At 34.8% G+C, this 17,058-nt stretch overlaps 1 pseudogene; it reads right to left on the reverse strand.

The window, feature by feature from the left end:
* Nucleotides 1–3,257: 3,257 nt before the first annotated feature.
* Nucleotides 3,258–3,968, reverse strand: LOC123824138 (annotated as a pseudogene).
* Nucleotides 3,969–17,058: the final 13,090 nt, after the last annotated feature.

Below are 17,058 nucleotides of genomic sequence, written 5' to 3' on the forward strand. Positions count from 1 at the left end.
TTTTCATGTACAATACTTTAGAAAAAAATGAAAATATACACTTAAGAACAGAAGATAAAACAAAGTCTGAGTTAGAATTTGCCAGTATGGTTTAATATTTTGGATATTCAGATTTTTATGTTTAACCCCAATGGTTTCATTGAAGACTGCTCTAACAGAATTGGCCCAACAGGAAGTAAAGGTGCTTAAGGTTTATACAGAGTGTGGGAGATCCGTGAGCATAATGACTAGAGTGAAATATATTTAAGTATCATAGTATTGCATGTGTGTGTAGATTCAATTGATACCTGAAAGGGATTTTTGAGTGATTCTTAGACTGCTTTGCCATACATAACCACATCTCCTTGGCAAACAGCATCCAGGTTTCTACCCCCATAAAATCTCAAAGTAGGCAGAGGCCATCTGCCTTACATCTCATTGCTAAAATGAACCACATTTAGCAAGTGTGGAAAAACAATGTATCTTCAGAACTCTCTTATATCAAATAAATCTTTAGTTCAATATAAAGTCATTGATGAATATTATTGGTTTTTATAATGTATTTGTAAGGAAAGAAGAAAGTTAAAGCCAATTTGCCTACTCTTAATATTCTCAATGGCCAACAATGAGGAACATGTGAATCAGAGGAATAAAACAACTTAATAAAAATCAATTCCTTGGTGCTGATCCAGACATAAAGGAGTTTAGGCAATGGCTGCACTAATAATTTTCTCAGTTTCCCTATATATAGAATAATGATGTTGTAATATATGAGCATAAAAATAATATCCAATATGATTAGAATAAGTTGCAGACATTTATTATCCCCTTGTCATCATTAAAAAATAGCTCAAGAGCCCCGCCAGGCTTGAGCTGGTTGTAGCAATGTCCCAGAAACCAACAAAATCACCGGTCAGATTCCCACTCAGGGCACATACATAGAATGAGGGTTTGGTTCATGGTCACAATGTGTACGGGAGGCAGCTTATGTTTCTCTTCCATTGATCTTTCTCTCTCCCCAACTTCCTCTCTTGCTGGACACCGGAAATGTATTCTTGAATAGAGATTAAAGAATAGCTGGAGTGTTAATAATATTTAGGTCATTTTAATTCACAGGATACACATATATTTAATCTTTTTATTGTTATTATTAAAGCCAAAAACAAATGAATCTCCCTAACATTGTCATAACAACAGGCAGAATCATCCATGAAGTGTTGACATAGCATTTTGCTCTAACATTTACATGGCTATAACATTTTAGATGTAAGACTAAGTAATGAAAAGAGCAGTTTATTAATATAGTTCATCTTCATGTGATAATACAATGCTTAACATTCTGTTCTGGATACCTATATAATGTTAAGATGAATTGCCCCTATTTAGCATATAACAACTATTAAACTTGTTATTGAAACAAGAAAGAGGGCATTGAATGTTTGACACTGAGTGAATAAAGCATTTATATACTTGTTATATTAAAATGATTTTAGTGTTTAAGATAAAATTGGAGGCTTAGTACTAGACAATTGGAAATATCCTATCCATTGCCAATTCTTACAAAGAATATATATATTTTATTTCTTAAAAAAAGTCTCCTCAGTAAATTATTTCAGAGATCAATAATAATTTTAAAGTGCTAAACTATTTGTAATAGGGCAAGAAATGGATTACAATAGAGGAATATGGGAAGTTAAATAAATCACACATGAGTAAGTAGTCAGTCTTATATGGAGGAAGGTCTGTGAAGGGCTTCCAAAGATGGATGTTCAATTTAGACCTTGAATTCTGAGTAGAAGTCTCCATGTAGGCTGGTGAGCAAAAACACTTGGAGAAAACATGGCACTTATAAGAGGAAAATCACCAGGTGATATTTCAATTCATACTTACATATATCTCACATAAGTGTGTATATATTATATATATTAATTAATTAATATATCAATTTATTTCATATTCCTGTATTTTAATTTATACTTTTGTAACTGTTATTGACTAATTATTAATTTTAATTACACTATTATGTTAATATGTTTCTCTATGCAATTCTACTTAGTGTGTGCTATTTCAATAGGATGTTTATATACAAAAGTAAAATTGAACATTGGAAAGGAAGCTAGATTTATATATAGTACTACTACTTTACAAGTGAGTAAACTGAGGCCCCCAAAAGTTATATAACTTACCTATGAACAGGCACTCTATTGGCAACAACTAATATCAGAACCCAAATGATTACCACATTGAACCCAAATGATTTCACATTTGTACCAGTGAAAAAAAAGGGTAAGCTTATTCTCCTTTTTGTATATGTATTTAATCAATTTTACCATTATCCATATAATTGTTGTACCTAAGTCACAAAACTGGGAAACACATTTCATTATTCCCTCTACTCCATCGCCAATCCAATTAACATCTTATAAATAATCAAATCTTGTTCATATACAAAATAAAATAAGTGTTGTTGGAAGAAATACTCTTTTCTTTTCCTTTATATTCACCTGCATCCAATGATTACATGCCATGGTGGTCTCACTAGTATCTGTACTTCAAGGTTCACTTTTCTTTTCCCCAAATACTTTCACCAGTGATTTTTTTGTAATAAAAATTTAGGTACAGAGCCATATGCTCGTCAGCATTACTATCAGTATCAATACTGATTTATACATGGGTTCCTTTGTATAACCTCTCCTTATGTCATTGTAAGGCATAAACAGGCAATTCTGCCTAGAACAGTCAGTCCCTCCTAAATTCTTCTAAGCTATCTAGACAGCTTCTCTTCATTTGCATCTGTCAGCTTTAATTTATAAAAGCCTAACCAATGAAGATTTAGTGATAAAGTCACTGAATTACTCATATAACAGGAAGATGGAGGAGGATACTTCTAGGTTTGGTACAGTAGGTGACATCAAGGAGAATCTAAACAGATTCTTCAGGGGCCCAGAATTTTCAAATTTCACTACTTTACCATTTTCAGCATCATTCTCACAGTTAGCTTCTAACTCACAAAGGGTTGTATTAAATCTAGGCAGTGCATCCTCTAATCAATATTCCAGGTGGAAGAAAAGTACAGGGGCAAAACATTCTTTGCCACAAGAGGATTGATCTATGAAGCAAAATATTGCCAAACATTCTTGCATCATTTCTGTTCCATTGACCAAAAGTTAGAATTCTAGGCATTGGTACTAGAAGAGCACTCAGAGAAGGGAATATGAATGTCATGACTAGCTGGGGCAAATGATGATTCATCTCTTGGTTCTGTATACAGTGATACATTAAATCAAACCAGGATTCTCCAGGGAGGAGAAGAACACAGCTATGGCCATCTCCTGCTGTAAGTCCAGGACAACATAGCACAACTTCTTGATGTCACCCATGATTTCCCATTGGGTGGTGGTGGTGAAGCTGTAGCCACACTCAGTAAGAATCTTCATGAGGTAGTCTGTCAGGTCCGGGACAGCCCGGTCCAGACGCAGGATGACTTGGGGGAGGGCGTACCCCTCATAGATAGGCACCATTAGGGTAACCCCATCCCCAGAATCCATGACAATGCCAGTAGTGCTGCCAGAGGTTTACAGGAACAGCGCCAAACAGATGGCCAGTGTATATGATGGTCATGTTGAAGGTCTGGAACATGATCTGAGTCATTTTCTCATAGGGTTCAGGGGGATTCTGTCACAGCACAGAGTGTTCCTCAGGGGCACACACAGCTGCATGTAAGGTGTGGTGCCAGATCTTCTCCATGTCCTCCCAGTTGGTAACGATGCCTTGCTCCATGGGGTATCTCAGGATCAGGATGTGGTGCTTGCTCTTGGACCTCGTAGACTGCGTAGCTGTCCTTCTGCTCCATGCCAATCATGACGCTCCGGTGTTGGGGACGCACGACAATAGAGGGGAACATAGCTGGGTGCGTCATCCCCAGCAAGAGCTGCTTTGCACATGCTGGAATCATTGTTGATGACAAGTGCAGGCATGTCTTCTTCCACGGCGATCTCTTCTTCCATGGCTATCTGAGAGGGTGGTGGACCCTGGGGGAGCAGAGAAACAGAGCACAGAGCTGTGAGACAACAAGAACAGCAGGCTGGCTGCAGCGAGTGATGTTTCCTGCCAGAACATCTGGCTTGTTACTTCCCTTGAGTTGGAAAACAGTTTGCATTTCCACCTGTAAATTTATTTATTCTTTGAATTTATGTATGGTTTTTGTATGCAATTCTCAATTCTTTAAGAGATGACAAATTTTAGTTTTCTACTGTCATGTGAGAACATTAGGCCCCAGCAACACATCATTGTGAGGAAAATAAAAGTGCTGCAGTAAAAAAAAAAAAAAAAAGAATCAAAGGAGGATTCTGTACACATGGACGAAGGAAAAAATATAGAAAAGTGTGTAAGAAGTTTGCAAGATTGATGATTGGCTTCCTGGAAGTGAATTAGAAAGAACAGATAACATGAATTATAGTTAAAGAAGTAATATTCCAGAATTTTCAAATATTAACACAAAATCAAACCTGTAGTTGCAGCAATATATTTGGCTCTTGACTAAAGATGGATAAACAAACAAATCTAGGCACACCATAGCAAAACTGCTGAAAATCTAAGGCAAAAAAATTAAAAGGTGATTGAGAATAGGAAATCATATTACCTTAATAGTATCAATAATGATACTGAAAGCTGAGTTTAAAAAAAGAGGGAAACCACAGATAAATGGCATAACATCCTAAAATGTTGAAAGAAAACAAGTACTAGTCTTCAATTATGTACTTGTAAAGTTATCTTTTCAACTTAAATACTTTTTTCTATGTAATCAACATGAGATAACTCATCATGATTTTTATTCTGAAGTAAAATATATATGGAAAACAGTTCAAACCACAGGAAATTATTCCAAACAGAGGAATGGAAATTGAAGAAGAAAGACAAATATATATATCAATGGATCATTATGAATAAATATTGACATTAAAATGCAACAATAATGCCTCATATGACAAATTATATATAGACATGGCAAAAATAGCACAAATGGAGGGGGAATGGTAGAAAGGAATAAAGATCCTGGCATCAGCTGGTAAGTAGTTAAAATAACCATTCATATGAGATGGCTACAATGTCAAGGGTCAATTAATGTATTATTCTTTAGTATAAGAGCTTAAGGAATAGAAAGAATCATTAACAGGCAAAAGGAGGGAAAAATTGAAGTAACAAATGATGTACACAATTATCCAAATAAGAAGTGAGAAAACAAAGAATACAATACAAATAGAAAATAATTACTTGGTTAATTTAAACAGTGTTTCAGTAACTACATTAAAGATAAATAAGCACAATGTTCAATTTAAGGAGTAGCTCTTGGAGTTTTTACCTATGTAGTTAGTAAATTTTATTTTTCTTACAAATCTCTGCCTTGAAATTCCCTTACCATTGTGGGAGAACTGTGTTTCCTCAAAATGCCTATGTTGAAGTCCTAACTCCCACTACTTCAGAATGTGACAATATTTTGAAGATGGGAGCCTTTAAATATTAATTAAGGTTAAATAAAATTACATTGTTGTGTTTTAATTCTATCTGACTGGTATCTGTATAAGAAGAAAAAAACTGAGATGCCAAGAATGTGCATGCATAGAAGAAAGACCATTTAAAAACACTGTGAGAAGGTGGCATTTAAGATGCCGTGAGAAGGTGACATCAGCAATCAGAGAAGAAAGGTCTCCCAAGAAACCAAACTTTATTGTTACCTTGATACTGGACTTCTAGACTCCAGAAACATGAAAACTAAATTTCTGTTGTTTAAGCAACTCTGTGTATGGTATTTTGTAATGGCAGCCCCAGCAAAGTAATCCAAGTACCCAACAAGATGTATTCATTTTTTTATCTGTACTCTAAAAATTGATTCTCCGCCATTATTTTATGAATTGTGTACTTTTTAATTCACATAACAGTTTTTAAAATTTAGATCCACTTTTCATGAATTAGGCAGTAAATATATATTTTTAGAACAACTGGTATTTACCAGATTCTTGCATATTTATTTCTCAGCATCATGCTCTTTACCTGGTTCTTGAATATTGCTTTATCAATGCATCATGCATAATAGGAGCTTAGTAAGATTTACTAAGTGAATAAATGGATTTCTATGCCTCAGTGTTACCATCAATATTTTAATTTATGAACCAGATATCAGCAGCCTGGCCACATCACAGGGAACAGGAGGGGCCACAGGAGGAGACTATGAACCAGAACCCTCAGAGGCAACGGGGCTAGGCTGCGGTGTCCAGGTAATCAAGCTAGTGCCTTGTGAACGCTCTGCTGCTGTGCCTTGGACCAGCCAGCAGCATGTCCTGCTCCTCGAGAATGATCACCCCAACCCTGGACAAGATGGGGACAGGAGAAAGCTCTGTACTGAATACACACAAGGCAGCGAGACAATAGGATAGAAGGGAGTAAAGCACTCCTACCTGCTTTTGGATCGGGGATGGCACCAAAGGAAAGCAGGCACATAAGCCATAGAGGTCAGAATAGCAGCGGGGGTAAAAGGGGATGTACCAGAGAAACCCGTCAGTGTAGCCTGAGGATAAGGAAGGATGTGTTGTGATAGTAGACCATCCTGGAGCTGGGGAAGATTGGGCTGAGAAAGCACCAGGCTCAGTCCCCAGGGTAAACTAATATAAAGCCAGGGGAAAGAAGGGATGGGTGCTTGCTCACCTCCTGAATGCACAGGTCAGTGCATTTGTGGGACCTTCTGGCCCTGGAAGCCATGTGGCGTCTGGCCCTACATGTGCATTCTGAGGAGGAAGCCTGAAGTCTGAGGGTGGCTAGAGGAAAAGCTGAGCTACCTGTATGACCACTCAGCAATGACCTGCAGTCCCCAAGGGATGGTATTTTAAATGGGAGAAGGAACTCTGGATGCTGCCTGTGGTTCTGTCTGGCTGAGGTTGGCTGGGGTTTCCTCCGTGTTCCCCAGAGAGGATGGGCTTTGAGACACGAGTCTGCCATTCTCCCAGATTTGTAGCATTTGAAAAAAGACCACTTTCCTTTCTCAACAACCTCTACATCTACAATTTTTCTATTGGTGAAGGTGGGCAGCTGAACCCGTTCTTTGGTTTGGTAATAAATACAGTAAAATATGAGAGGAGACCAAAAAAATGGAATTATCTTCGGGAGGGCAGGCCTCTTTTAGGCTTCTCTCGCTAGGTGAGTATTCTAGGAACCCATCTGTATCAGTGTACCAGCTGGCATTGTGAGAGGCTGCATTTGGCTTCAGTGGATTTTTTTTGAAGACTCCTTCAACGTGTTTTCCATTTCATAATTTTCTTTTTTACGAATGCACCAGCCCACACCTCACTGAGTGTTCAGCAGTTTTTTTTTAAATTACTTTAGAAACATTTTGTTTTTTTTTAGAAAGAGGGGAAGAGAAGGAGAGAAACATCAATGTGTGTTTGCCTCTCACATCCCCCCTACTGGGGACCTGGTCCCCAGCTCTGGCATGTGCTCTGGCATGGGAATCTGATCCTTAGGTTTGCAGGCCAGTGCTCAATCCACTGAGTCACACCAGCTCGGGCTGTTCAGCAGTTTTTGCCAATAAGTTTATACTAAGATGCTAAAAGGTTTGTTTTTGTTGTTGTTTTTCTCTTAAGATGCAATTCCTGAATTCAAATGGTGAATTTCTGTGACTCAAGCTGTGGAAATTTCAGTGAAATTACATATGGCCTAATCCCCATGCTCTACCCTCCGTATTCAGCCAGTCTCACCCTGAGCGACTTTTGTGTTTGTTTCCCTGGATAAAAATAGTCATCAAAGGGAAATGTTTTGCCAATGCAGAAGAGGTATAACAAAAAACGGCAAAAGCCCTAACAGGCATCAAAATCAATGAGTTCAAAAACTGTCTTGAGCATTGGAAAAAAATGTCTCGATAGGTGTGCTACATCAAATGGAGAGTACATTGATGGTGACTGAGGTTTAAACATGTAAGGACGTTTAAATGCACGTTTTTTAATAAATAAATTCCAGGTTTGTTTGGTCTTCCCTCGTAGGTTAACATTAATACAATACTGAAGGCTAACCAGGGTTTTAGATGATAACTGTAACTTTTTTGGCACTTAGAGACATTTTAATGTTATTTATTAGAAGTATCAGTTAATATTGATTGCTGATTACTCCAAAGTACTATAAAGCACAATATGTCATCCTGTATTTTCGTTATCAGTAATACTGGCTGTTGTTGCTGTAGTTCTTTAGAGACCTCAAAGATCTTGCAGGTGTTTCTTATATAGTTCTCTTAATACTCCTGTGAGAAACAAGGCCAGACATAATTCTTTTCATTTTGAGATTCTTAAAAATTGCAAATAAGAAAGTTTTGGGGTCTTGCTCAGTGTCAAAGACTTAATTGTTGACATAACTGTCCCAATAATACTGATCATCTGATTCTTAATATATTCCCTTGTTCACTTTTCTCTAATAAACTTTGTATGCTGGAAAATAGGAAGTAATGTTGAATTAATCAAAAGTGAAAGATGTTCCAACTGATATTCCCATCATGATATTTTGCTTTGCCAATAAGTTTATACTAAGATGCTAAAAGATTTGGTTGTTTTTTTTTCTCTTAAGATGCAATTCCTGAATTCAATTGGTGAATTTCTCTGATTCAAGCTGTAGAAATTTCAGTGAAATTACATATGTTTGTATGTTTGTGTGTGATTAAGTCTGCATGTACCATTTGTAGATAACATTTTTGTATAATAAAGGTTAATTAACCCAAATTTGAAATGCAGCTATATAGCCTCTAGTTTCTGGCTGTATAAATATATTTATGTATTATAATTATATGTAATTAATTCATATTCCATTTGAACACATGACAAAAGCAAAGTTATTTTTGAAGTATCATTAGTGTATATGTCGTAAAAACACATCTTATATCTCCATAACAATTCAGTAATATAAAAAATATGTATTAGCATTTTTTGATAGTTAAAAAGAAAGCATTCCCCCTGTTTAATATAAAATAACATAATGTTTGTTCTAAATACAAAGTTACTTGTGGTCCTTTGGATTAATTTCTGAGCATTTCTTACACTGCCTTTTTTTTGATAGCCAGCACATTGTTTAATAAGTGCTTTTTCATAAACCATAGAAAAGAAAATCACATAAGAGAGAGAGTAGAAAGAAGGACACCTTGGTGCCTCAGATGGTTAGAGACATCTCCTCTGAGATTCCACATTCAGGCACCACACTGAGAAATGAGTCCATTGTGCATGGAAATTATTCTAGTCATTATTACTTTTTAAATTATTTTAGTCACACCTCTGCTTATATATTTCTCACAGAAATAAGTCCAAGGATTTAAAAAAAATAATTTCTTTTAAGTAAGTTCTAAAGTTGTGAAAGAGCTAATTGGTTTTGTAAGATTACAGTGATTCTGTTAATGTTTTCCTGTGTAGATTTAACAGACACTGTTAAAATTTTAAAAGGACTAGTTTCTTGATGACAAAAATCAATACAAGTGAAATTTAAACTTAACAGAAATTTAAGAAATGGCACTTTAACCACCATTGTATTTGTATCTTGTTAAAGATCTGGTTCTACTATTTTTGTTTGTCTTTACATTTGGTAAATGATATTTTGCCTTAAACAATGGAAATTCAGAAATATTTTAAAAATCTGCTTGTGTAACAGAGTCTTCAGTATACTTGTCTGAAGGGAAGTATTATACAATATTGCCAATATTTTAAATGTTCTTTTTAAATAACTTTTCATAGTGGGGCTTATCCCAGAAATCAGAATTCACCTGGGTTTTGAATGTATAACTAGAGGCCGATATGCAAATATTAATTTAAATAATCACTGTCTCACTGCCTCACCTTTCATATGAAGGAGAATGGCACAGAAGCATATCTGTCATCAGAGAAACCTCAACTCCTAAAATGTTGCTATTTTGAGGTGCATTAATCCATGTTGTTCTTCTACCCCATGCCTATCCTTTATGCACATGGAAGGAAGCAGTCTTTAGCTAAGTAGTTGAACTGCTCCAACAGCCAAAATAGCAGCAGTGTCTATTCTCAATTCCATATCTCCATATTCATTAATTTGCTTTTCATCTCATTATATTCTAATGTCTCCCAATGAAGACATTATTTTGTTTTTGGTATGACATGTCAGGGAACATTAAAGTATTTTCAGCCCTGGCTGGTGTTGCTCAGTGGCCTGTGAACCAGAGGATCTCTGGTTCTATTCCCAGTCAGGGCACATGCTTAGGTTGTGGGCCAAGTCCCCTGTTGGGAGCATGCAAGAGGCAACCATACATTGATGTTGGTCTTCCTCTTTTTCTCCTTCCCTTCCCCTCTGTCTAAAAATAACTAAATAAAATCTTTTTTAAAAGTATTTTTATCTTATGTCTTCTAGTTCTCATTTCATTTAAAGTTTTATAATTTAAATCATCCCTGTGATGTAGTATTCTTGATCCCAGTTTACTGGTGAACAGACAAAAAGCAGAAGTAACAGAGCTAGAATGTGGGAGAGTGGGATCTTTCTCTGGAAAATGCCAGATTGCCTCTGCTTTCTCCCAGATGACATGTTGGGTGGTGCATATGGCTCTAAGGAAGCTCAGGGAAAATCAAGCATAGGGTTTCTGGTGACAATCTATCTTTTCACTCTATTTGAATGTGCCCTAGCACAGGAATGAGGTTTCTACAACTGCGTCTGAATGAGAGAAGCTAACATTTGTGGTAAGGCTGGGCAGAAATAGCTGGGAACACAAAGGGTTCTTTCTCATTTAGCTAGGTTCAGATTTTCTTCTGGACACCTCTTCATCTCCACTCTCTTAATTTGGAGTTATTATATATTGATATGTAAGACAAAAATCCAAAGCAAGAGAACACTCCTATCTAGTGGGTATCTTCAATTACTGCTTAGTTCATTGATCTACACGGGAGAGTCAGAGGGCAACATTTGGTCTGAAAACAGAGCCCATGTAGTGATATTTGAAAATCATTGCACCCAACAGCTCCATATCTTTCAAAATAACCTTAAAAAGAAAAAGTCAGTAAAGGCAGGAAAAAACATTTTTTTCAGTCTTCACCAGATAGAAACATTTTCAATTTGCCACAAATTTCACAGACATTTTTTTCAGAGAACACCATTGCTCCAGCAGAATATGATCTGTTATTTCCCTTTTTTCTTTTTTTAAGTATATTTTACCAGTTATGCTATTAGAGTTGTCCCATTTTTTCTCCCCTTGATGACCCTCCACTCTACATCCTGTGAGACTGGGAGTTTCTCCTGCTGCCACAACCCACACAGATTTTTACTGCCAGAGGTTTTGAGTCTTTAGTTACCTGCCCTGGAAGCCTGGGTTTCGCATCTGTCTCACTCAGCAGTTCCTCCTCCCAGCTTATCTGTATGCAAATGTGGGACAAAAGGGTCAGCCAGCCCCTGCCTTGCAGTGCATCTCCTCTGCACCAGCTGCCCATCTCCACCCCTCCTACAGATCTGGATGAATATTTCTTTAGTTCCTTGGTTGTTGGACTTCCATGCAGTTTGAGTTTCTGGCAGTTCTGGTTGTTTTTGTCTTGTTTTTAAATGGGTAGTCATCCTTCTTTTGGTTGTGCAAGGAAGTGAAGCATTTCTACTTATGCCTGCATCTTGTCCAGAACTTTGTCATTTTAAAGAATAAGAAACACTATTATGTATATTAAAATTGTTTGATATGTAACTTCTTTATGTATGGCAAGAAGACTGCCAGGGCAGTGTTGCTTCTATTCCTCTGTCCTAAAAAAAACAGTTCCACATTTTAATGTAATTATTTAGGCAATATAAGTATTCTTCTACATATGAATAATTTGTTTTTCATAGCAAGCTTGGGAGAGGGGAATGAATCTAATATATATATATATATACAATGAAAGTGATAGTGAAAGAAAAATGTATTAATATTCTCCAGTGTAAGATATCAGGTTGCAACATCTACACGTACATTGTTTCTGGCTACAATTACAAGTTTCTTTGTGGTCTGATAATTCTCTCACTCCCATCCCTCTTTCCGCATTGTCTCTCTATATTGCTCTTGTGCTCACTCTTGGAAAAGAATGGGCTTCATTAGTTAGCCCAATAAAGCTATCAGACCAAACCAGAACCATCCTAGAATTGTTGTGTCTCGAATAAGTAAGAAACTTAAGTAATTATGCTCCCATGACAGAATAAATTTGACTACCTTCTTACTGATGTTATTCTTTTCTATAAATTGATATTAAGTGTATTTCTTTTGTTAAAATGTACAAAAGTATTCCATATCATGTATATGAAAATATGAACCTTCGTTAAATAAGACTAAAGAAAATGGAAACAAAAAGCATAAAAGACTCATATTTCAGATTGCTTAAATTGATGGGACCATTATTAACTTTAAGAGCACCAATCTTCTATGGTCATTATGCATTTTGCTGAAAAAAAATTCTAAAGTTTTATGACAATTTGAAACAAGTCATTGGTTTAAAAAAACAGAGAAAACATGAAATATCTGATGAACAGCAGAGGATGCATGTAATCTTCATTTTCTTGTAAAATTAGGTAGCTAACAGGTTCAGCAAGTTATAAAATTAGCTTTCATCTAGAAAAATGCATTCTATTGAAGCTTTTATGGTGTGACGTTTGAATAAAAGACATATATTACATCCATGGGAATTACTTTCTGTGTGTGTAAAACAATTTTGCCTATAATTCCCTTTTTAATCCATGCTTAAAGAAGTCATTTTTCTTCTCTACTTGAAACCTACATATTTTGACTATACTTTCCCTGTTATGTTTGTATGGGGGGAATCTGGATGTGTGCTTTAATACCACAATGCCTTAAGTTTGAATTTTCATGAGGTTCATTATCAACTTCTTTTCTAAGTAGCTACTCAACTCTCTAAATCTAAGAGCTGCATAAAGCTAGTTAGCTCATGAAATAAGCTGTTTTGCACAGAGCTGAAGCACATCATTTCAGTATTACTGCCTTGTAGAAGCAAACAATTATTCCATGTAATTGTAAATTTTTTCTTATTCTTCACCATGCACTATCAGTAGATAGCTATTGTTTATAACTCACAATCTCATAAAATTTGGCAGTTTTCTTTATCATATGGCTAACTGAAACAAGATTGGCTTTCCCCTACATATAATGTATTTTAAAGGCTGCATGTGTAGCCACCAAAAACATCTATATCTCATTTACTGTTAAAAATAAAATTTGATGTTCAATTCAGTTTTTAAAGACAGTGATAATATGCAAATCAAAAAAGTTGTGTTTCTGCTAATCTATTTTAAAGTATTTGCTAAATATTTAATAACAATTGGATTGAATATCTCATACATTGGGAATTAATGCCAAAATTTATTTGATTTTAGCTATTATATGGAAATTGCCTACCATTTCATTCAGTATGTTCGATAGAGAGTGAAAACTTGAGGCTGTGTATTCTATAGAATATAAACTAAATTAGATTCCTGGTCACCATGGATAAGCACTCATTATATGAAAAATAAAATGTATCGTCAATTCATTCCTTCATCCTCCTACCAATATAAATTTTCCCAATAGTGAAATGCTTCATACTTCTTAATAAACTTTTTATTACAGATTATATTAGAATTATATATGTCTGTTTGTACAAACACAGTACTGCTATAATAACCATAACACAGTGTTCTAAGTACAATAAAGTCACGTTGATCAAGAAGGACCTCACTGTTTTTCCTTTAAGAGGGGTTTGGGAAGTACCAGTTTTAGAAGTTTAGATGGCTTACTTCTTTAAAACAGTATAATTAGTCTCTAGACTAGCACAAGAAATGTTTGCAGTACTTTTACTATCACACACGTAATTCCTGTGAAAGTTCAAAGTATCCTGGAGATACTCTCCTCTGATCTGTGATCAAGAAGATAATATAATCAACATTTAGAAACATTTAAGTATTTTAAACGAATGACAAACATCATTTTAATGAACAACAGCTTTCTCTCAGGCATTGATGGAAAATCCTCTTTGCTTTGAATGACAGTTCTAACCTAAATGGTAAGATCCAATAAGCAGATCAGAGGTTTTCCTCTCAATATATGGATGACTTCCATTGTTGCAATTGAACAGTCCTCTGCAACAGAGAAAACTTTTGAGCAACTGGATTCACTGAATTGATAGAATATCCTGTAACTGAAAACTTTGATAATACTTCATTGACTTGACAGTTAACATAGTAAAAATACATTGTTCTTGAACACCTGTGTATGGATGGCCAATGCAGGGAGATAAGACTCAAAGGCCTATTAATATTTTATACATTTTATTGCTTCTGTGGGCAAAAGACTTTATTCACATACAATACAGCCTTTAAGATGATAGATCATGTAAACCACTTTAGTTTGTGTTCTATTCAAACTGTGACCAATACATATTTTTAAATCACGTTTTGAGGTTGTACTACCCCAGATAATTTTGGGTGATACAAATAATGAGAATATGGAATCTATGAAGCTTACAGTCTCCTTTATAACCTGACTAGCAAATAGTAGCTCATCAACATCAATGGATAAAAGTATCCTAAAACATCCAAAGTCTAATGTAATCCAATATTATTTGTCAGTCTTTGCACATGACTAAGCTTCTATGTATCTTGAAAAATTTCAAATACAAAAAAATATATTTAAATAAGTAGTATACTCTTGGCTAAAAGCAACTTTTGAATGCCCTCACCATGGCATTCTGCTTTAAAAATAATAGGTATTGTAAACAGAAAATAAAATATACAGATCTTATTAATTTTGTAAGGTTTTAAAATAAATGCACCTGTTTACCCTAATATTGTGAGAGTGATTATGTCCTTAGTCTTCTGAAAATTCAAAGTTTCAAGTCCTAATTCCCAATGTGACTATATTTCAAGGCAGGGCTTTTGAAGAGATGATTAAAGTAAATTAGGTCATAAGGGTGGACCCTGATCCTGTAGAAGTGTGGTCTTTATAAAAATAGGAAGAGACATCAGGGGTGCAAAGAGGAAAGGTCAAGGCCCAGCAGGAAGGTGGCCCCTGACTTCATGCTAAGGAGAAAGACCTCAGGAGAAATCAAACCTATTGAAATCTTGATCTTGAACTTCTAGTTTTCAGAACTGTGAGAAAATAAACTTATGTTGTTTAAGCCATCTTTTCTACTTCTGTGTTCTATTACTTCCATTATTTCTATTGCCACAAATTAGTGTATGGATTTCATGTGGATGGATTCATACAGTTTGTACACCTATGTCTGGATTTTGTTCCTCTAGCATAATGTTTTTGAGATTCATTGATTTTGTTGGGTGTACTAGTGTTTTTTTTTTTGCTACAAACTACCTCAAGAAATGTAGATTGTCTTATATTTTTATATCTAATTTTTAAGCCTATATAGTAAGGAAGTAGAACCAGATGTTTTTTGAACTCCAAAATTCTATACAAATTTTTAACATTCTAAATGCATTGCCATTATCTACTTTCCTTCCCTTGCTTTTGATATCAACCATCATGGAGGAACCTGATATCCTTTGAAAGTACATGAGGATCAGTAAGGCTGGAAAAGTGCTTTCAGGTAAAACATGGAACTTAAGGGGATACAATCTTAAATTCAGTTTAGAACTTGATTTTATGAGTGAAACAAGCAGTAGAATTTAAAATTTAACATTATAATGGGTAAATGTAAAATTTTAAATGATTTGATAATTAACATGCTACCTATAACTTTAAAAATAAAATTATTTGTTAAATATATGTTAAAACTAAAAATTAGCCCTGGCTGGTGTGTCTCAGTGGATTGAGCGATGGCTGGACTGTGAAGCAAAGGGTCACTGGTTCCATTCCTAGTGAGAACCCTGCCTGGGTTGCGGGCCAGGTCCCTAGGAGGTGGCACATGAGAGGCAACCACACACTAATGTTTCTTTCCCTTTCTTTCTTCCTCACTTGTCCTCTCTCTAAATGTAAATATATAAGATCTTTAAAAAACTTAAAACAGAAAGTAATTTAAAAAATAATAATAAAACTAAAAAATATATTTGAATTAAAATAGTGCTAAGGAAATGCAAAAAAACTGGGTGTGGTGACAGTTCTACATTTATTACATGTAAAACAGCTGATTTGAACATAAATCATCAATATAAAAATGCATTAATTATAATTTCAATAATAATAGAAAAAATAATTCTACCTAGATCCCTTGGAAACATTTCTAATTTTTAATTTCTTAAACACATTTAATGTATTAGAACTTGGATTGTTCAAATATTTTAAAATATTTTTAATTTAATATACTATCAAGGCATATTAGTCATGACGAGTAGATAAAGAAATAAAAAATAGAACATATATACAGGTAGAAAGATCAACAGATCATAATTCTAACAACCTAATGATTCTAATAAAAGCATGTACCTTATCCTTATTTATAATTTTAATCTTGAGAAGTACCTAAAACATGTAGAAATAAGAGAACTATTAAAGAAATGAAATATGATTAGAGAATTTGACTTATAAAATAGTCATATGTTTTTATGGATCTAAAATATCCCTGTTTCAAATTTTTTCTTATATATTTGCAATTTTACTAATTATCATTAAAGAATTATTAAGACAGCACTTTGTATTAGTAAATTTTATTTTCTTAAAGCATTAGAAAAAAATTTAGAGAAAAGCTACAATAAAAGTATTTTCCCACTTAATTGCCTAACTTTAACATTTTTCCATATGTCTCTATCTTTATTCTTTTGTATAATCCAGAAATTCTGCATCTGGAAGATGTAATTCCCAGATCCACATTTCAAAGCAAGGCCAATTAAGGTGCTAATTGCAGAAATCTAATTTTAGGGAGTATAGTTATCACCATACATTTGGAAATGAAAACATCGCATAAAGAGGAAATATCACTAGATTTATTTAGGAATAAAATCACTGCAGAACTTTTTTTGTTTGTTTTTTATTTTTAGTATTCCTTTTACTTGTCCTGAGATCCCCTGGGAAAAGATCATTATGCAGTGTATGTTCGTGCTTTTAACTTACTAATGAAGGACGAGAGGAACAAAGTATGGAAGGAGGGA

This window comes from Phyllostomus hastatus, unplaced genomic scaffold (assembly GCF_019186645.2).
Source record: "Phyllostomus hastatus isolate PE091 unplaced genomic scaffold, TTU_PhHast_1.1 phas_contig_118, whole genome shotgun sequence".
Classification (NCBI taxonomy): Eukaryota; Metazoa; Chordata; class Mammalia; order Chiroptera; family Phyllostomidae; genus Phyllostomus; species Phyllostomus hastatus.